The sequence below is a fragment of the Tupaia chinensis genome, unplaced genomic scaffold (genome assembly GCF_000334495.1).
Source record: "Tupaia chinensis unplaced genomic scaffold, TupChi_1.0 Scaffold000097_1, whole genome shotgun sequence".
In the NCBI taxonomy this organism is placed as follows: Eukaryota; Metazoa; Chordata; class Mammalia; order Scandentia; family Tupaiidae; genus Tupaia; species Tupaia belangeri.
This window is the reverse complement of record NW_006159559.1, coordinates 3408901-3431859: the sequence shown is the minus strand read 5'-3', so window position 1 is coordinate 3431859 and position 22959 is coordinate 3408901. Positions and strand designations below refer to the sequence as shown.

The window sequence follows — 22959 nt, the reverse complement described above, 5'->3', positions numbered from 1 at the left end:
TTGTTGTGTCTTTTTTTTTTTTTTTTTTTTGAGAGGTGTTTGCTATAGAGCATGTGTGCTCACCAGAAAGAAACTGAAAGCAATAAATCACCCCCCAGGGGGAATGGCCACACCACAATCCCTTCTCCTTCATTCTCTACTCAGGATCTTGGGTATTCATGCACACACGCCTGGCGTGAGTTCAAGCCACTGGGTCCAGGACTCAAACCATGGTCAGCTACATGGGGTTCCAGCAACATAGCCATTACACCAGCTGCTGGTCCCTATAGCAACTATCTTAAGGCCCAAATACAGGCAGAGCTAAACATGTAATTCCAATCTTTAACATGGTTCCAAAAGTAAGACAGTTAAAGCCCCAGATGATTGGTGTTTAGCCAGGGGGGAGGGGAGAGGTTACTTTTGAAAATCAAATTATTTTATGTTATTCTAAATCTGAATGTTTTATCATTTTTATGATTTATAACATCATATCCCTTACACTAGCTCTAGATGTTTCTAAAATCAATTATAACCAATATGTCCCACACATCACTTCTACAATCTAATTACTTGTGTACAACACTGTTTTTCTCCATACTCTGATAAATAACAGTACACTCAGAAAGCTCATCAATAGAATTTAATTTATCTAGTGAACCTATTAATCCATTTGACTAATATGTAGAAAGCATAGTCAGCCCACATTAATCTTAGATAAATATGTGTGAATTCATGTGTAAAAACATACACACATAGAAGAGGTGATTAAGATGGCCAATGGGAGACCACCTGGTGGTGTAGTGATTAAGACAGCCGGATCCCACATGGCTGACCTCACAATTAAAAGTCCCAGACCCAGCAGCTTGAAAAACACTCTGGTGGCACATGCATACCCAAAATCCTGAAAGGAAAACAGAGAAGGGATTGTAGCACGGCTATCCTCCCATGGGGGATACTTCTCACTCCTATTCCTATCCTTCTATGTGTCGCTCTCTGGCAAGTGCATGTGCTTTATAGCTAAAACTAAAAATTTTTAAAAATAAAAAAATTTAAAATGGCCAATGGAAACACCCAGCACTCTTCTCCTCTGCAACAAAATCATAAAACAGTAATTACTGAGATACATTTTGACTGGAATTTTCATCAAAGAAGAACACTTGAAACATCAAAAAAAATCTTAAGTTTTCTGAAACAAAATGAAGAGAAACAGCATAGAAAGAGAACAAAACACCCATCCAGCTGAGATCAGCAGGCTGAAATCAGTGGAAACACCTCTTTGCTGGGAAATGGTGACAAGAGATCCCTAACAGCATCTGATACCCCATGGATGGCACTCCTAGCTGCTTGGGAGTCCAACACTCTGCATGACCCAGGCCAAGTGAAAGGAAGTTCCTGAGATCCACAGGGCTGCATGACACCTTCTCACAGGGTGAGAAGGATCTCACCCTGGTTAAACCCAACTCCTGGCAACTGAGCTGCTTCTAAGTACCACCATTTTGGGAACAAAGCTGGAGTGGAACTTGTCCCAGAGACCAACATCCCACACATCTTCAAATCTCTGAGAACCCATTGAAATCCCAAGCCTACATGGGCGGCAGCAATGTCCATGCCAGCTGGACTGAATGGTAAGGCCATGACCCTAGCACCCAAGCCAACATAACATTATTTACTCAGAACATAGGTGGTCCAGTACCGCAGAAGAACTGCTCTAAGGAACAAATCTATGCCATTTTGAAAACAGAGCAACTGCTGAAGTGAAATATGCACCAGTGCAGTTAAAGGACTGCTCTGAGGAATAGGTATACGAACACAGGAATACCCTGCTGAATCTAGCTCAAACCACAGCCCTAGTACATGGCCCCTGACCCCTGAGGGACCCTTCAGCCTCTGTCCCCACAGCCTCCAATTTGTGATGGGTTCAGCTCACATAGCTTGAGCACACAGTCCCTCCCCCTTAGGTGTCCTCTAGCCTCTAACTCCATAGCCCTTGGCTTCCTTTAAGCCCAGTTTACACTGTAGTTTGAGTACAGGAGCTGTGAAGTTAAGCCCCTTGAGAGGCTCAAGTCCCAAGAAGGGGTCCTCCACCCTCTGCATCCACATATCCCCTTGCTTGCCCTGGGCCCAGTCCACTTGGCTGCTTGAGCATATAAGCCCCTGCTTCATGTGGAGGCCCTCCAGCCTCAGCCACCACAGCCCTGGGGCTAGCTCATGCAGCAGCTACAGAGCAAGGGCCCAGCCTTCTGCAGTAACTCTCCAGGAGCTGCAGGACTCTGCTAGAGACAGGTGCCAAGTCTGATATGCACTTCAGCTTGAGTACATGGACACCTTCTCCACTGTGGAAGTCCTCTAGACTTGACTGCCTGCACTTCTGATCAGTACTGAGCCCAACACTATGCAATGGTAGGGCCCAGTTTTCCCTCTCCACTGCTGGAGTTGGCAGGCTCCCTAAAGAGACTAGCACTCTCAGCCCTCCCATGTCCTAAGGCCAAGTGGCTCACTTGGTAATCCCCACATCCAGCAAAACTGCACTACTACTACTACAAACAGTCAAAGTCTAGAACACTTAGGTATCCCCAGTCACCATGGTCAGTAAATACAACAGAAGATAACCTGCTACACTACTACACCAACTCAAAATCAAAACCCCTATCTAATCAGCGTTAAAAGACACATTCCCAAGAAAAAACTTTCCACTTATGAAGCTATCCCTAAAAATTAGAAAAGGCAACTATGTTAATAGATGGGTATATGTCAACATAGGGACTTAACAAATGTAAAAAAGCAAAGAACCTTAACACCTCTAAAGAAACACAAAAATTCTCCCAGAATAAGAATGAGAATTCTTGAAATGTGTAAAAAAGAATTCCAAATTTTTATTCTAAAGAAACTCAACACAATACGGCAAAATACTAATAGGCAATTCCATAAAATTAGAAAAACAATACAAAACCAAAAATGGTCATTCAACAAAGATGGAAATCATAAAAAGAAATCAAATAGAAATCCTTAAAGTGAAACATACAATAAATAAAATTTGAAATACAACAGAGAGCTTCAACATCAGATTAGAACAAGCAAAAGAAATCATCTCAGACCTGGAAGATAAATCCTTAAAATCATCCAATCAGGGGAGATGGAACAGAAAAAAGAATGAAAAAGAATGAAGTTAGCCCATGGGATTTATGAAAAACCATAAAGCAAACAGACATTCCCATCATAGGCATTCCAGAAGAAGAAGAGAAAAAGATAGGAACTGAAAACTTATTTAATAAACTAATAGACAAAAATTTCCCAAGTATTAAATGAGACATAAATATCCAAAGAGACTAAACCCAAAGATCTCCAAACAGACTCGACCCAAAGAGATATTAACCAAGTCATATTGTGATAAAAATGTCAAAAGTCAGAGATAAAGAATTTTTTTTTTGAAGAGGTTTTTTTCTCGCTATAGGGCATGTGCACTCGCCAGATAGAGAGAGACATAGAGACAAAAAGTGAGAAATCACCCCCCCAGGGGGGATTGTCACGCTGCAATCCCTTCTCCTCCATTCTCCTCTCGGGATCTTGGGCACGCACGCACACGCACCCGGCATGAGTTTTAAGCCACCGGGTCCGGGACGCGAACCATGGTCGACTACGTGGGAGTCCAGCGACATAGCCATTACGCTAACTGCTGGTTCCCAGAGATAAAGAATTTTGAAAGCAGCAAGAGAAAAGCACCAAGTTACATATAATGAAAAATTCATCAGATAACAGTAGATCTCTCAATAGAAACTATGCAGGCCCAGAGAAAACAGAATGATACATTCCAAATACTTAAAAACAAACAAACAAAAAAAGATTCCAACCAAGAATACTATATCCAGCAAACCTATCCTTCAGAACAGAAGGAGAGGGACCAGCAGTTAGTGTAATGGCTATGTCGCTGAACTCCCATGTAGCCGACCGTGGTTTGAGTCCCGGACCCGGTGGCTTAAACTCACGCCGAGCACATGTGCATGAGTGCCCAAGATCTGGAGAGAAGACTGGAAAAGGGATTGCGGCATGGCCATCCCCCCATGGAGGGTGATTTCTCGCTTTCTATCTCTCTGTCTTTCTGGCGAGTGCATGCGCCCTATAGCAAAAAAGTCTTTCTCAGACAAGCTAGAACTGAGGGCATTCACCTTCACTAGATCAGTCTTATAAGAACCTTTAACTGAGTCCTATCTGAAAACAAAAGTGGAATATTACCAACATTAAAAAAAAGAAGAAAGTACAAAATGTGCAGGTAGACTAGATACATGAATAAGGAATAGAAAGGAATCAACCCTATTACCACAACAAATCATCAAAGCATAAACACCACTAATAAAAAGCAGGAAAGAAAATAAGTACATAAACAACCAAAAAACACTTGACAAAATAACATAAGTAAATTCTTATCTATCTACAACAACCTTAAATGTAAACAGAGGGGACCAGTGGTGATTAGGGTACTGGATCCCACCATTCCCATGATTCAGGTCCCAGACCTGGTGGCTTACTTTCTCATACTCTCTCTCTCTGTCCCTCTCTAGTCTAATGAAAATAAATGGATAAATAAAATTAAATAGGAAAAAAAGGAAACAGATTAACTCCCCCATTGAAAAGATATACACTGGTTAAATGGATAAGAAAACAAACTCAACTATATGCTGACAATAAGAAACTCATTTCACCTATAAAGGCACACATGACTGAAAATGAAAGAATGGAAAAAGATACCTCACTCAAATAGACTCCAAAAGAAAGCAGAAAGAGCAATACTGATATTAGATAAAATAGACTTCCATTCAAAAACTTTAAAAAGAATTAAAGAAGGCCATTATACTTGTTGGGTTCAGCAATTTGTTAAAAAAAAAGAATTTTTTAAGTTGAAACATAAACTTTTCTCCCTTCCTGATCCCTTTGCAACTGAAAAATATTTGTGAGCATTCTTATTTGTGGCAGAATGCTTATTTGCACAAGTTCAATAATACAATAGTACCCATTGCCTTGCATCAGAAAATTGAATTCTTATGGGACTTTGTGCAAATAATAGACCAAAGTGAGATAAACCTATTTTTTTCTTTGTTTGCAAATAAGTTAGTTTATACTTCTCTATAGTAAAGGGGGAGATAGAGAGAAAAAAAAATGTTTCAGAAGAAAATTACAGTGCATTTGTCACTTGATTCTAGCTTTGTCCATACTTTAAGATCTTTTGTTAATCAATAAAATGTGGAAAAAAAGAGTTTAGTATGGAAGGGAGGGAGGAGGGGGAAGGAAAAAAACAGGTAAAAAGTATACTTAATTGACAAAAAATGAGACTCTATTTGCTGATAATAACGTGTATAGTAATATCTTTGCCTTGACTGACATCTATGATATTTATGTTAGAAAAAGAAATGTATACTGTAAAGACATGTGATAAAATGTAAAAATAAATTAATTAATTTTTTTAAAAGAAGGCAATTATAGAATGCTAAAGGGATTGATTCAACAAGACATAAGAATTGTGGATATACATGCACTCAAACAGAAGCACTAATTATAAAATGATTATAACTAGAGCAAAAAGGAAAAATAAATGCTAATACAATATCCACTGCAGACTTCAACATCCCCTCGCCGCATTGTATAGATCATCCAGATATCTAGAAAATTAATAAAGAAACATCAGACTTAATCTGCATTATAAACCAAATGAATGTAATCAGCATTTACAGAACATTCCATTCAACAAAAATAGCTATTTCTCATTGGCACATGGATCACTGTCCAATATAAACTATGTTAGAAAACAAACCTACTCTCTCTCTCTGTCCCTCTCTAGTCTAATGAAAATAAATGGATAAATAAAATTAAATAGGAAAAAAAGGAAACAGATTAACTCCCCCATTGAAAAGATATACACTGGTTAAATGGATAAGAAAACAAACTCAACTATATGCTGACAATAAGAAACTCATTTCACCTATAAAGGCACACATGACTGAAAATGAAAGAATGGAAAAAGATACCTCACTCAAATAGACTCCAAAAGAAAGCAGAAAGAGCAATACTGATATTAGATAAAATAGACTTCCATTCAAAAACTTTAAAAAGAATTAAAGAAGGCCATTATACTTGTTGGGTTCAGCAATTTGTTAAAAAAAAAGAATTTTTTAAGTTGAAACATAAACTTTTCTCCCTTCCTGATCCCTTTGCAACTGAAAAATATTTGTGAGCATTCTTATTTGTGGCAGAATGCTTATTTGCACAAGTTCAATAATACAATAGTACCCATTGCCTTGCATCAGAAAATTGAATTCTTATGGGACTTTGTGCAAATAATAGACCAAAGTGAGATAAACCTATTTTTTTCTTTGTTTGCAAATAAGTTAGTTTATACTTCTCTATAGTAAAGGGGGAGATAGAGAGAAAAAAAAATGTTTCAGAAGAAAATTACAGTGCATTTGTCACTTGATTCTAGCTTTGTCCATACTTTAAGATCTTTTGTTAATCAATAAAATGTGGAAAAAAAGAGTTTAGTATGGAAGGGAGGGAGGAGGGGGAAGGAAAAAAACAGGTAAAAAGTATACTTAATTGACAAAAAATGAGACTCTATTTGCTGATAATAACGTGTATAGTAATATCTTTGCCTTGACTGACATCTATGATATTTATGTTAGAAAAAGAAATGTATACTGTAAAGACATGTGATAAAATGTAAAAATAAATTAATTAATTTTTTTAAAAGAAGGCAATTATAGAATGCTAAAGGGATTGATTCAACAAGACATAAGAATTGTGGATATACATGCACTCAAACAGAAGCACTAATTATAAAATGATTATAACTAGAGCAAAAAGGAAAAATAAATGCTAATACAATATCCACTGCAGACTTCAACATCCCCTCGCCGCATTGTATAGATCATCCAGATATCTAGAAAATTAATAAAGAAACATCAGACTTAATCTGCATTATAAACCAAATGAATGTAATCAGCATTTACAGAACATTCCATTCAACAAAAATAGCTATTTCTCATTGGCACATGGATCACTGTCCAATATAAACTATGTTAGAAAACAAACCTCAAAAAATAAAAACACACAAATCATACTCAGTATCTTTGCTGACCACAATGGGGTGAAACTAGAAATCATTAACAAAAGAAACACTGGGAAACATACACATGAAAACTAGATAATATGCTCCTGAATGACTACTGGGCTAAACAAGAAATCAAGATGGAAATTAAAGATTTTCTGAAAACATAACATACCATAATGTATGGGATACAGTAAAAGCTATGAGAGAAGTCTATAGCAATAAATGCCTTCATTTTTAAAAATAATAACAAATAAATGAATAAATGTAAAAATTCCAGTAAACAATCTAGTAATCCACCTCAAAGAAGTAGAAAAACATGAAGAAATAAATCCCGAAATTATCAGAAAGAAAAAAATATCAAAGATAAGAGAAGAAATAAACTTGAGACCAAAGGGGGAGAAAACAATATATAAAATATCAATGGAAAAAAAGTTGTTTTTTGGAAAAGATAAACACAATTGACAAGCCATTAGCTAAAATGAAAAAAGTAGGAGTAGAGGAGAGCTGAAAGTGTTTCCTATAAGAACTGGAACAAGACAGTGATGTCCACTTTCACCACTATTACTCCATACACTAACTGACAGTTCCAGCCAGAGTAATTAGGAAAGAGAAAGAAATCAAGAGCACCCAAGATAAAAGGAAGAAGTCAAATTGTCCCCAATTGCAGTTAATATGATCTTACATATAGACCTAGCATCCAGCCGGTCTACAAAATGGCCAACAGAAGCACAAGGATGACAGGCACATACAGAGAGAAAAAGACTGCTGCAGGCTAATCCCTTCCCCAGAAAGGGGAGAATTCACCGGGGTCTCTCAAGACATCATTAGTCTATTCACAATATTGTTGCCTCAAGATGCAGACACAATGATCAGTCACTTCTCATGAGCTTTCACCACTTCTGAACATTAAATTCCAGAACATAAAACTTTGGGGGCGAAGCCATCATCTAAATCCTAACAATGCTGAATAGCCAAAGCAATCTGGAGGGAACAACGAAGTTGGAGGCATCATACTACTAGATTTCAAAACGTAGTTTAAGGTCATAGTAATGAAGCAACATGTAACTAGCAACAACAACAAAGACACGTAGTCCAGTGGAATAGAACAGAATGCATAAATAAATCCACATATGTATAGCCAGTTAATTTTCAACAAATGTGCCAAGAATATCCACTGGGAGAAAGACAATCTCTTCAATAAATGGTGGTGTAAAGAAAAAAAAAAAAGGACAGCTGGACATCCACATGGAAAAGAGTTATTCTAGACCTATATCTCTCACCATATATAAAAATAAACTCCAAATGGTAGGGATCAGCAGTTGACATAATGGCTATGTCACTGGACTCCCATGTAGTCAACCGTGGTTCAAGTCCTGGACCCAGTGGCTTAAAGACACACTGGACGTGTGTGCGTGCATGCCCAAGATCCTGAGAGGAGAATGGAGAAGGGATTGTGGCATGGCCATCCCCGCTGGGGGGTGATTTCTCACTTTCTGTCTCTCTGTCTCTCTCCATCCTCTGGCACATGCCCTATAGCAAAAAACGTCTACCAAAAAAAAGTAACCAACAAACATATGTTCAACATCACTAGTTATTATGAAAATTAAGATAGAAACCACCATGAGATTCCCAAAGGGTAGGAAAGCAATCTGTCGAAGAAATATATATACATCCATGTTTACTGCAACATTATTCACAACAGCTGAGGTAAGGAATCAGCCTAAGTGTCTAATGACTGATGAATGAATAATGAAATATGGCATATATAAACAATGGAATACTATTCAGCCATTAAAAAAAGTTCCTGTCATTTAGACAAAATGGATAAACTTGGAAGATAAATGCTAAGAAATGTGAGTCAAACTAAGAAAGACAAATACTGTATGTTCTTCCTTGATAAATAGTAAGTATCCTCCTTTATAAAAAGTTAAGAGCACATGGGAACCAGCAGTTAGCGTAATGGCTATGTTGCTGGACTCCCACATAGTCGACCGCGGTTCGCGTCCCAGACCCGGTGGCTTAAAACTCACGCCAGGCACGTGTGCGTGCGTGCCCAAGATCCCGAGAGGAGAATGGAGGAGAAGGGATTGCGGCATGACCATCCACCCTAGGGGGTGGTTTCTCACTTTCCGTCTCTATGTCTCTCTCTGTCTGGCGAGCGCACATGCCCTATAGCGAAAATCTCTCCAAAAAAAAAAAGTTAAGAGCACAGAAGTAGAGAGTGTACTGCTTACAGTCGGGAGGAGTCATGGCTGCTGTCATGAGTCACTTCAAGTTCATCAAGATAGGTATCAACTTGACAGACTGTATGTTAAGAGGAATTTATGAGGGCAAGGGAGGGATCAAAAGCATCAAAATGACTTACAGGATGTAATAGAGAGAGCTGCCCAGATTGGTATTGAAAAGTTTATGATTACAGGTAGAAATCTACAATACAGTAAAGAAGTACTGCATTTGGTATGAACAAATGATAAGTGTTTCAGTACAGATGGATGTCATCCTATAAGACACAGTGAATTTAGAAAGAATATCCTGGATCTTTACTTAATGGAGTTGCTAAATCTTGATAAAACAATAAGGGGAAAGTTGTAGCAATAGGGGAACGTGGACTCAATTTTTTTTTTTTGAGATTTTTGCTATAGGGCGCATGCACTCACCAGAGAGAGAGAGAGATAGAAAGCAAGAAATCAACCCCCAGGGAGGATGGCCACGCTGCAATCCCTTCTCCTCCATTCTCCTCTCAGGGTCTTTGGCACGCACGCACATGCGCCCGGCATGAGTTTTAAGCCACCGGGTCCGGGACGCGAACTGCGGTTGACTACGTGGGAGTCCAGCGACATAGCCATTATACCAACTGCTGGTCCCACGTGGATTCAATTTTAAAAGATTGCAGTTTTGTCCCAAAGATACTCAGCTTGGATATTTTGAAAAACAATTTGAACTGTCAGAACAAACAAAATTACCAATGTTTCTTCATTGGTGAAACTCACATGCTGAATTTTTTCAAATAATGAGAAGAAATAGAGATTGGTGTGTTGATGGAATGGTGCATTAATTTGATCATACCAAGGAAGCAGAAGCTCTTTGATTGACTAGGATAATTATATAGCATTTAATGGTTGCTCACTAAAAACTGAAGCTATCTTGGGAGTTTTGAAGTCAATACCTAGTGAAAAAGTAATAATTAAGACTCATGCACATAGGCGCGGAGTCAAAAGTACACATGCTAGATCGAAAAACTGCATTTCCTTCTAAAAAGAAGTGGAAAATGGACACTGTTTAAGAGATCAAAATGAATGCTGCCATATAACTTAAATACTGGAGAAAATGTCAGCTGTAAGAGAGGAGAATACAAAAGCGTAAGCCACTACACTATATAACAACACCATTAAAATATTTTCTCCTGCTATGTAACCTGATAGAAAATCTTCTATTTTCTACCATGTATATAAAATTTCATGTAAAACTGAAAGTTTCAAAAAAGAAATTCTCTGAAAAAGAAAAAGGATGTAGAGAGTGGATTAATAGATACTAGAAGCTGGATGGAGAAAATAGGGGATGAGTATAAATCAGTTAAAAGACAGGAGAGTGCATGTAAGCAATGGCAGATTATAGCCATTGTACCACAGTAAAGAATATAAGTGACAAAATCCAAAAACACAGCAGAGCAAACTTCAAATGTTCATAACAGAACGCGATGAATGTTGAAGAGCATGACTATCTTTATATCTTTGATTTATTATACGCTGTGTATATGCTTTGAAAAGCCATACTGTGCCCCACAACGATGTATAAGGATTATATGTAAATCAAAAAATACAAAAATATTATTTTAAAGAAGAATTTGCATTTGAGATTTTTTTAAAAATCACAGTATCAGTACCAGCAGTTCTGGACCAGCAGTTAGCATAATGGCTATGCTGCTGAACTCCCATGTAGCCGACCGTGGTTCGAGTCCCAGACCCGGTGGCTTAAACTCAAGCCAGGCACATGTGCATGCGTGCCAAAGACCCTGAGAGGAGACTGGAGGAGAAAGGATTGTGGCATGACCATCCCCCATGGGAGGTGATTTCTCGCTTTCTCTCTGTCCTTTTTTTTTTTTGAGAGGTATTTTTTTTGCTATAGGGCGCGTGCACTCACCAGAGAGACAGAGAAAGACAGTGAGACAGAAAATGAGAAATTACCCCCTGGGGGGGATGGCCACGCCGCAATCCTATCTCCTCCATTCTCCTGTCAGGATCTTGGGCACACATGCACACACGCCCAGCGTGAGTTTAAGCCACTCGGTCTGGGACTCAAACCATAGTCAACTACATGGGAGTCCAGCGACATAGCCTTTCCTTACGCTAACTGCTGGTCCCTGTCTCTGTCTTTCTGGCGAGCGCATGCACCCTGTAGCAAAAACCTCTCCAACAACAACAACAACAACAAAAAAAAGTCACAATATCATCTCTGCCCAGTTAGAATGGCTATTAATGAAAATTCAAAAATAACATACACTAATGAGGATGCATAAAAAGGAACTCTCTTTTTCACAGTTGGGAATATAATTTAATAGTATAGCCATTATGGAAAACAGTGTGGAGGTTTCTCAAAAACCTAAAAACAGAATTCCTTGAATGTTCCTAACATGAGTAATGACAAATGGCTGAGATGAGGGGTATGCTAATTATCCCAAATGACTCATAATACACTGTATTCCTGTACTATAAAATCACACTATATCCCTCACATGTATGGACAATTATTACATGCACTAAAAATGTCTAAAATAAATAAAAAACATACATATGCATGTGTCATCCCAGCAATGCTTAAAAAGTTTGTCAAATTGTCAAATACAGCATGAAATAGCATAGTGACTTTTTTTTCTGAGAGTTTTTGTTATTGTTGTTTTTGTTTCTGCTATAGAGCACGTGTGTTTACCAGAGAGACAGAGAGACAGAAAGTGGGAAATCACTCCCCAAGGAAGATGGCCACACCGCAATGCCTTCTTCATTCTCTGTTTGGGGTTTTGGGTATGCACATGCAAGTGTCTGGCATGAGTTTCAAGCCACTTGGGTCAGGACTCAAACTGTGGTCCACCACACGGGAGTCCAGCACCATAACTGCTATTCCACTTGCTAGCCCTAGCATAATGACGTTTCACATACATTAAGGGCAGTATTCAGTTCACTGAAATACCTAAGACACAGCTGAAAACCAAGAATTATATCGAATAAAAAAGATTCCTGATCAAGTTTACAAAGGTAACAGAATTGACCAACTGTACTTCAAAGAGGTCCCTTAAGCCCTAGCTCACAGCAACTTTAGAAAATTCTACTAGAAGTTATTCACTGATATGCAACACACTTACTGTGTCAGTTTAATGAATCATTACTTCATTTCCTTTATCTGCACTAACTGACAGCTAGCTTCCCATTCTTCCATTCACTCAGCCAGTTTTTGCATTTGGCACTATTATGGGCTTCATGGGAGATATAAAGCTGAATCACGACTGTGATAAATGCATGGCAGGAAATGAGCACAATGAGTTGTAGATGCAGTGCTGAACGGAAGCAGATGAGAACCGTGCAGAGAAGTTACTCCTCAATGGCAAAGGCTGTGAGGAAGATGTGCAGAGTCTGTAAGTGCAGGCTGGATTCAAAGCAAAGGGAGAGCTCTCTAAAGGGCAGAGACAGAATGAGAAAGGCAGAGAAGCACAAGGGAAACTGGTGAGTAGTGTGGATATGGTCTAGAAATTGGGGTGAGAGACTGGCGCTGGAAACAAAAGCCGAAGCCATATGATCTTGAATACTAAGCTAAGAAAATTGGACTTTACTATTAAATGTGGCAAAAATTTTAAGCAAGAACATGTTGTGATTAAAGAAAATTAATCTTACAGATGTATATGACTGGGAAGGATAGTGACAACAAAGTCACAACAAATACAATCATTCAGGTCAAAAGTATTGAGGACATGACCTACAACAGAGACAGTAGGAACCATACTAAGAGAAAACCATCTAATATTAGAGAATCTTAGTATTTCTAATACGTAGAAAATCCTCTAATCTACTTCTGCCCCCACTTTTCCATGAAAATTGCTTTATTTACATCTACAGCAAGTCACCAATGGCCTCCTAACCACCAAACTCAACAGAAATGCTTCAGTCTATCTCCAGGGCCACTACATTTGGAGACTTGCTGGAAGTTAAAGAAAAAAATATATATATATTTTTGGCTTTAAATAGTGAACATAGTTTTAATAATTATAATATTGGCAATGTGAAATGGATCAAACTTTTTTTTTTTTTTTTTTGGTTTTTGCTATAGGATGTGTATATAGAGCTTACCAAAGAGACATAGGGAGAGGGAACGTGAGAAATCATCCCCCAAGGAAGATGATCACATCTCAATCTCCAGTGTTGTTTTAGGATTTAGGACATGCATGCAAGGGTACCCAGCATGATTTTATTTTCTTTTCTAAATAATTATTTAATTTTATTTATTGTTATTATTTTTTAATTTGACCAGAAAGAGAGAGGAAGAGGGAAAGTGAGAAAGCAAGCTGCCAGGTCCAGGACTCAAATCACCATCAGCCATGTTGGAACCCAGAGCCTTCAGAAATCCTGAGGCTGGGGTCCCACAGTCTGTGATTCAGTAGCCTTCCAGGTTCTTCTGACGTGGCTGAAGTCTAAAAACCCCGGACTAAGCAGTCATCCTGGTCTCCCTACCTCTGCTCTCAGTAACCCCAACTGTGGCCAGAGTTATGATCTAAATTACCAATTTAGCTATTCCATTCACCACTTTCTCTTTTTCTTTAAATTCATCAGAGGGTGGGCCAGTAGGTGGCATGGTGGTTAAGGTGCTGGACACTCCCACATGGCCAACCATGGTTCAGCTTTCTTTCTCACTTTCCTTCTCTTTGTGTGTCTGTCTTTCTCTGGTCAAATGAAAATTATTTAATTTAAAAAATAAATAAATAAATAAATATTTTTTAAAAATTCATCAGAGGGCATGTGTGCTTACCAGGGAGAGACAGAGAGGGACAAAGCACCCCTCTGGGTGTGGTCACACTGCAATCTCTTCTCCATTTCTCCATTCCGTGGGGATTTGGGACACACACACACACACACACACACACACACGTGTATTCCTAGTCATCAGGGCTAGGATTTCAAACACAGATTGCCAGGTGGGAACCAGCTCCCTTAGCCACAGGGACACAGGAGCTAGCTCTCCACTCACCACTTTCTATGACAATATTCATAGTATACAAATTAAACAGAAAAAAGTAATAAATTATTTGCATTCTAAGGTTACTTGAACACATATGAACATAAAACAGTTTTTATAAAACTAGCAATGACTCTTTACATTAATCAAGCACCTATACCAGTAAAATCACCCAATATAATGAACAACATTAATTAGAAGTCAGGTTCCTCTGATACTTAATCACAATGTCAGATTTAATCACGGAAAAGTGATTTCTCAGGCCGGGTCCTAGTTGTGAAGCCTTGGGGAGATTACTCACCTTCTGAGTGCCTCAGTTTCCATGTGTGCAAAGTAGCATAATAACAGAACTAACTTCACAAAACTCTAAGGGTTCTGTGAGTTAATATATGCAAAGCTATTAGAACAGTGCTAAGCACTGAAAGAGTTTGATACCACTATTATTATCACCATCATTATCAATATTATCCTAATGTAGCAAAAACCTGTGCATATAAGCTCAGTAGCAACTGTCTCCCAATATCCATTCTCCTCTTCCTCCACAGTAAAAACAAAAACAAAACAAAACAGCAGAGTTTTAGCTGAGCAACTCTCCCAGAGTAAGACTACGTTTCCTAGTCTTCCTTGCATCTAGGTATATGTTACCCTTTCCAAGGAGAATTAACCTCTAGCATTCTGCCAGGTGGTGGGAGGGAAGATGGAGATCTGAGAACTTCTTAAAGACTTTCGACCACTTCTCATTCTAGAGCCCCATCCCTTTCCTACCTGTTTCCAAAGGTACTTGATGTTGCCAATTCCTGAGTCTTTGGGTAATTCTCTGATGTAAACCAGCTGATTCTTGACTGCACCATTGTCCGATTTCATTGTTTTTCTAAGTCTAGTAAGTCCTTTACCTTCCAGCTTCTAGTATCTTGTTCATATTATCTCCATTCCCATACTCCCCAACCTTATTGACTTAGGCCTTTAAAAAGAATATCTTGGGGTCAGGCAGGTGACGTGGTGGTTAAGGGCACTGGACTCCCACATGACTGACTGTGGTTCAAGTCCTGGATCTGATGGCTTGCTTCCTCACTTTCCCCCTCTCTCTCTTGTTCTGTCCCTCTCTGGTCAAATTAAAGTAAGTAAATAAATAAGTAAAGTTAAAATAATTCTTTTTTTTTAAAAAATCCCATGGGGCCAGCAGGTGACATGGTCGCTAAAGTGCTAGACTTTCACATGGTTGATCACAGTTTGAGTTCCAGATCTGGCAGCTTGAAAATCACACCATGTACATGTTTGTGTGTGCCCAAAAGCCCAGGAGGAGAATAGAGGAGAAGGGTTTGTGGCGTGGCCATCCACTCTGGTTGGTGATTTTTCACTTTCCCTCTCATGTTCTCTCTCTGGTGAGGGCACGTGTCCTATAGCAAAAACCTTAAAAAATAAAAAGGTTGCCCTTGACATTTTAGTAGAGTTTGGAAAGCAATCAAAAGTAGATACCTATGTTCAACTTTCTCTTTTTCTTGAAGTCTTAGTTGCCATTTTCTGTCAAAACTCAGTACAATTTAATTCACCCTCTGCCATTTAAATTATAGCATAAATTTTTTTTGAGAGGTTTTTGCTATAGGGCGTGTGCGCTCGCCAGACAGACAGAGACAGAGAGACAGAAAGCGAGAAATCACCCCCCAGGGGGGATGGCCACACTGCAATCCCTTCTCCTCCATTTTCCTTTTGGGATCTTGGGCACGCACGCACAAGTGCCCGGCGTGAGGTTAAGCCACTGTGTCTGGGATTCGAACCACGGTTGACTACGTGGGAGTCCAGCAACATAGTCATTATGCTAACTGCTGGTCCCAAAGCATAAATTTTTAAAGCAAAGTTACAGGCATTTCTTGCATAGTTCTTTTACTATTTTTTTCTTCTCTTTATATATATATATATAAAGAGATGTTGCTATAGGGTGATAGAGCTCATGTGCTCACCAGAGAGATAGAGAGACAAAGAGACAGAAAGTGAGAAATCACCCCCCGGGGGGGTGCCCATACTGCAATCTCTTCTCCTCTATTCTTCTCTTAGGATTTTGGGCATGCACACACATGCGCCTGGTGTGAGTTTTAAGCTGCCAGGACATGAACCACGATCGACTATATGGGAGTACAGCAATGTAACCATTACGCCATCTGCTGATCCCTGTTTTTTCATTCTTGCACTGTTGTTTTACTTACCATGTAATTATACTTTGACATATCTATACTGTGATTTTTTTTAAAGGCAGGATCACATATTAAATATTTTAATTCTTTCTAAAGCATAGTTCTCAAACTTTATACTGACAAACCACCTGGGGACCCTTTAAAACTCCAATACCTGTGGCCACCAGGTGGTGTGGTGGTCAAAGTACTGGATTCCCACATGTTCAACCAGGGTTCACATCTGACCCAGTGGCTTGAAAATCACATCAGACACATGTACATATGTGCCCAAAATCTCAAGTGGAGACTGAAAGAGAAGGGACTATGGCATAGCCAATCCCCTCCGGGTGATTTCTCACTTTCCCTCTCTCTGTCTCTGTCTCTGTCTGATGAGTGCACACACCCTATAAGCAAAAATAAAAAATAAAAAATAAAAAAACCACCAGGTTATAGCCAATACCCTGGCCATACCACATATGAGCAACCTGGAATCTCTGAGATGCGACCTAGACATCAGTATTATCACATCTGGGCAAGGTTAGGAAGCACTTTTGTAGTTCTCTGAGACCTGTTCCAAATAAGTATCCCACATATGTACACACACAAACAAAGGTAACTTAGCAAGAACTGAACTTACTCCATATACACACACGCACAGCTGGAAGGCAGCAATCTCCCTAGGACGGCATCTCCAGCAAGTTCAGTAGGGCTAATAAATTAGTCTCTATAGCCAGAAAAAATAACCCAAGTAACCTTAAGAAGTACCTTCTACTTCACAAAGCCTGGTGATATGTTTTCTACTCATCGGAAACTTTAGTTATTTCTGGCTTCCTCCTGTGCCTGCCACTAGTCAATGCCAGTCTTTCTACCAAGTATACTTAGGTCATTACTGCCTTTGTAACCCTTCACTACTTGTAAGCAGTTGGCCCAGCAATCCCATCATATGGATGAATGGAACCAGGGCTATTTTGAGTGGCAATCTTCTAATTCTTTAGACACTGTAAAACCGACCCAAACAAATAAAAGAGAGTTGCCAGGCAGTAGAGCTTCCAGAATATCTATATAGAAAGAGTCTAGGAGAATTATTCCAGTTGGAAAGTTCCAACAGGAGAGCTTAAACATATATTTTTATAGCAAGTCCATTGTCTGTACTTAGATTTGATGTATGGATGAAGCAGGCTGGGAGCTGATGAAGATTCAAGTTTCCTCAAGCACCTCTTAAACCATAATGTTAGCAAAAGCATTGATCACAGAAGTCATTACAGCATCAACAGAGACCTCTTCAGTCCCCTTTCCCCTTTGTTGTTTTTCCTTTTCTTTTTGGCCATCCTCCAGAGTATGGAGCTCAGTCCACTTACAACTGCAAAAAGTCAGACAGGACAATGACCAGCTAATCACTAAAGCCTCCACAAGAGGGACTCAAAAGAGAAAAATGGACCCATGTGATCTGGAAGGCAAATACACCAAATGCTAATAATTGGGCCTAATCTTTGAGCAGTTCAACAGAAATTAGAGACATATTACATACAAATAATAGATACAAAATAGGACCTGCAAAAATAAAACTGAGCAAGGAAATCCTGCTCCATTGTACTATTTTCCCATTGAAAGTTATGCACCTAGGTACAACTTTCAAAATGAACCATGCCAGGTCAGCTCCATTCATAGGGATAATGAGCTGTTCAAGATAAATAGGATCCCACACAGCAAGCATGGTTCAAATTCCCAGCCTGGTGACCTTAAACATGTCAGGTATGTGTGCAAGCACCCAGGATCCAACAGGAAGGGGATTACTTCAGGAAGGGGATTACTGTGTGACCAGATCCTATGAAGGGTACTATAGCTCTCTCTCTTTCTCTTTCTTTCTCTCTCTCCCTCACATGTGTGTGCACACAAGCTGTATCATGAATAAAGTTTTTTTTGGTTAGGGATTTTCTTTTTTAGTTTGTGCTATAGGGTGTATGTGCTCACCCAAGAGAAAGAGAGAAAATTCAGAAATCATCCCTCCCCCCTCAGGAGGATGACCATGCCACAACCCCTTCTTCATCATGTTCTTCTCAGGATTTGGGCATGCACAAACACATAACAGGCATGTTTTTCGAGCCAATGGATCTGGAGCTCAAACCACACAGTTGCACATGTGGGATCAAGCCACCTTAACCTCCACACCAATTGCTGGCCCCAACAGGGAAAAAATTTTTTTAAAGAAAGAAAAAATGATGCAGAGTCTCTGATCCTGTACCTCCTTGGAAGATGGAGATTATTTAGAAGGCAATGAAGGTAGGATAAAAATAATGATGGGACCATATTGCTACAAGAAAAGTTAAACCATGAATGACTGCAGCAACTTAACTACTGCTCCTTAGTAAAATGAATACTGAGGAGCTAAGGGTCACTTTGGCTGGAAAAACTGGGGATGGTTTTACTGAAATCTTCAACTGTGGTGGAACCCAGAACGGGGTAGTGAATTGCCTTCTGCCCTAAAGTCTAAGAAAGAAATGCATTAACTAGATATGACAGAACAGCAAATACAGGTAATTTGACATGAACTGAATGAGGAGAATGCTTCATTGAGATGGTTTGGCTCCAATTCTGAAAGAAATCAGAAAAGACGGTGTAGATGAAGGCTCTCAATGGATCCAGGTTCTCCTGTTACATTTTCAGCAGATTTAGGGGCAAATGAAGCCATTGTAAGAGAATACAACTAGTGCAATAATGGTATGCCAAGATATCAAACTTTTCTCTTGTTTATAAAGATATATTACAAACAGAGTTATAATCTTCTCTAACATATAGGTCAAATATATGTCATAATAAACAAATAATTAAAAGCTAAATAGCTACATAGCTAAATGGTCCTTGGCAGAACTTCCACAGAATATTTATTTGACAAAAGAAAAATGTGCCTTCCTGAGACAAATGACTGAGTTGCTCTACTGGAATTATGAATCTGTGAAGAATGCTGTGGAAGTGTTTATCTTCGATTTGAATAAATGCAATGAGTATATGCCATCTAATATGCATCCTTTCTTCACTTGATTAAAGTATTATGATGCACCTAAAGTGATGTAAGGTTTCAAGTTTTGAGGAACCTCAACTTTTTCAAGAACAAAAGGCTCAAATGGAGTGTTTACAGATCTTGATTAATTAAGAATGTAATACTGGATTTGTGTGTATTCCTTTTGAGCTAAAACTTTATTTTTGCTGGACTCCAAACTGGCAAAGACCAGAAAAGAGGAAAAGATGGTTAAATGAGCAACATGCCCAGAAATTGAAAAGAAATTCCTTATTACTAAAGAGGCTTGAGTTTCCAGGAGCCAAAACTACAAAATAAGAATCCTCTGGCTAATTTATGATTGGCCAGATGCCACCACTTCTGGCTGAAGGCCAGCGGACCTGGAGAGAAGGATGGCAGGAGGCCACAAGAGAAGGTCAAGCACTTGGTTGCTAACTATGTTTTTTGGTATAGCTGCTCACCAGGAAACTGGAATTTTTTTGTTCCCAAGTGATTTCTTAGCACATGACATTTACCAACCTTTACCTAACTGATCCTTTATCAACGCTGTCAATCAAAGCAATTGAGAAATCTCATCTTCATTAAATGGGAACAGAAAACAAGGCTTTAGGCCGAAATCCTCTATGACTTTTACTTCAGCAGTCTGATCAACAAACATCTGGCAAATGATATTAATGTCACCCTCCATGAAAGACTGTTTTTACTGGCCACTCCTAGTAGAATGGAAAATAATTTTTCCTAGCATATTTAATTATTATTATGTGATTTTTTATAACTGCATTAAAAGTGCTAGACAATGGAACCCCAAGGTGGAATTAAAGGCACAGAAAGTCTAGCTGTGTAATAACCTACACATTTAGATTTAAATTTCTTCAGGCAGTTAAGTGACTTCAGGAAAGTGACAATATCAACGTAGTATCTTAGCACAGTGTCAAGGTAAAGGTGTTAGACAGCAACCATCATCAACAAGCACGCAACTATCAAAAGGAGAAGAATTCTCCGTTGTTTCTCAACAGACTTTGTGATCTGTTTTCTCGAGATGAACAAAATTAGATGGGAGGGAACCAGCAGTTAGCATAATGGCTATGTCGCTGGGTTCCCACGTAGTCGACCGCAGTTCGTGTCCTGGACCCGGTGGCTTAAAACTCACGCCGGGCGCGTGTGCGTGCGTGCCCAAGATCCCGAGAGGAGAATGGAGGAGAAGGGATTGCGGCGTGACCATCCCCCCTGGGGGGTGATTTCTCGCTTTCTGTCTCTATATCTCTCTCTGTCTGGCGAGCGCATGCGCCCTACAGTGAAAATCTCTTCCAAAAAAAAAAATTAGATGGGAGAATTCAGGTTTTCCCAGATATCAATCAATCCCAACTATTCTATAAAAGCTGTTACACTGATGTTCTAATCATTTAAAGGATCTCAGTTGCTATCCTTACTCATACTCTTCACTAGTTTTTTTTTTTAATCTAAGAATTTGGTAGATGTGTTAAGTTGATCATCTCCAAAGACCTCTGAGAAATTGCAAACAAGGAATACACAATTCTGTTTGAGAAAGAAAATGATTTATTTTGTAACTGGTCTGATCTATGAATTTTCAAAATAGCAGTAGCAGGGAGCCCACTTTTGTCTTCACTTTTTTCCTCCTAATTTTGTCATAGGGCCCATGAACTTGCCAGACAGAGAGAGAGAAAAACAGAAGACAAGAAAGCCCTCCCCCACACCCTGAAGTATGGCCATGCTGCAATCTCTTTTTCTAAATTCTCAAACTCTCAGGATTTGGGGCACATACATAGTCATCTAGCATGTTTTTTAAGCTGCCAGGTCTGGGACTCAAACTGCACATTCAGCCATGCAGGATTCAACTAATTTCACCACCAAGTCACCAGTCAGTCCACTTTTAATTCTGCTCAAAGCGACTATGGCTTTTCTTTGAAAAAGAGGAAAATGGGGCCAGTCCATGGTGAAGGCAGTTTGATTCCACATGGCTGGCTGTGTGGATTCAGTCCCAGATCCTGCAGCTTGAAAGACACATTGGGCTTGTGTGCATGCTTGCCCAAATTCCAATACTAGAGAGAAATGGAGAAGGGACTGTGGTGTGGCCATGCGCCACAGAGAGTTCTTTGTCACTTTCCCTCTCTCACTCTCTGTCTCCAGAGAACACACACACTCTCTGGCAAAATAAAAAAAGAAAAAGAAAAATAGGAAAATGAATGACAAATGATAGTCTTGAACAAGCCAAGATAACAGAAAAGCAAAAATTTTTGACAACCCCTCCCCCACCATAGCCAATATTAACTGTGGAAATTGAAACGGTGAAGAATAAACTGATATAGGGGACCAGCAGGTGGTGTGGTGGTTAAGGCGCTGGACACTCCCACATGGCTGACCAGTGTTCAAGTCCTGAATCTGGTGGCTTACTTTCTCACTTCCTCTCTTTCTCACTGTTACCCTCTGTCTCTCTGGTCAAACTAAAAAATAAATGAATAAATAAATAAAATAAAATAATTATTGAAAAAAAGAATAAACTGATATAAAGTAACTAATGGGGCTAGCAGGTAGCATAGTGGTTAATGCACTGGACTCCCACATGGTCAACCACAGTTCAAGTCCCGGACTTAAAGGCTTAAAATTTACACCAGGTGTATGTGCATGCATGCCCAAAATCCTGAGAGAAGAACAGTGGTGAAGGGACTGTGGAGTGGCCATCCCCCCTTGGGGAGTTGATTTTTCACTTTCTGTCTCCTTGTCTCTCTTTCTCTCTCCAGTGAGCACACATGCCCTATTAAAAAAATAAAAATGCAAGGATTAGGGATGTCCATACCTCATTTCTGTACACTCAAAAATGTGAGCATAATTTCTGACTCTGTCAAAATTAACTTACTAAAAGCCTATTTTTGACAAAAGTCTTACTGAAAACATAAACAGTCAATTAACACTTATTTTGTATGCTATGTGTATTACATATTGTATTCTTAATGTAAGCTAGACAAAGGATTATTAAGAAAATCAAAAGGAGAGGCCAGCAGGTGGTGTGGTGGTTTAAGCCCTTGACTCCCACGTGGCCAACTGCGGTGTAAGTCCCGGACCTAGTGGCTTCCTTGCTTTCTCTCTCTCTATGATGAGTGCACATGTCGGAAAGCAAATTTTAAAATAATAATAAATAAAGTAATAGTTTCTAGAAAGAAAACCATAAGGAAAAGAGAAATTTATAGTAACTATTGAAAAAAATGTATATACAAGTGGACCCATGTAGTTCAAATTTGTGTTGTTCAAGGGTCAACTATATTGTTTTAATATGTCTTTATTCCCATTCCTGTGTCCAAATGTGGGCTTCTGTGGCCTTCTAAATGTATTACTATGTATAAAAGTGCTAAATATATAATTACGGTACTTATATTAGCCATATTCTAATCTTCCTTTGTGTATGGGTCAGTCATACCCAGGAATGGTAGATGATTACATAATTACTGACATTCGACCTCAACAGT

The 22959-nt window shown here is 39.1% G+C and overlaps 1 protein-coding gene and 1 pseudogene across 1 annotated transcript in view; one reads left to right on the top strand and one right to left on the bottom strand.

Annotated features, from left to right (window-relative positions):
* BCKDHB (branched chain keto acid dehydrogenase E1 subunit beta) overlaps positions 1 to 22959 on the bottom strand; it is a 225551-nt gene that overhangs the window by 186304 nt on the left and 16288 nt on the right. The window lies entirely within an intron of this gene.
* LOC102478369 (putative deoxyribonuclease TATDN1) lies at positions 9336 to 10489 on the top strand (annotated as a pseudogene).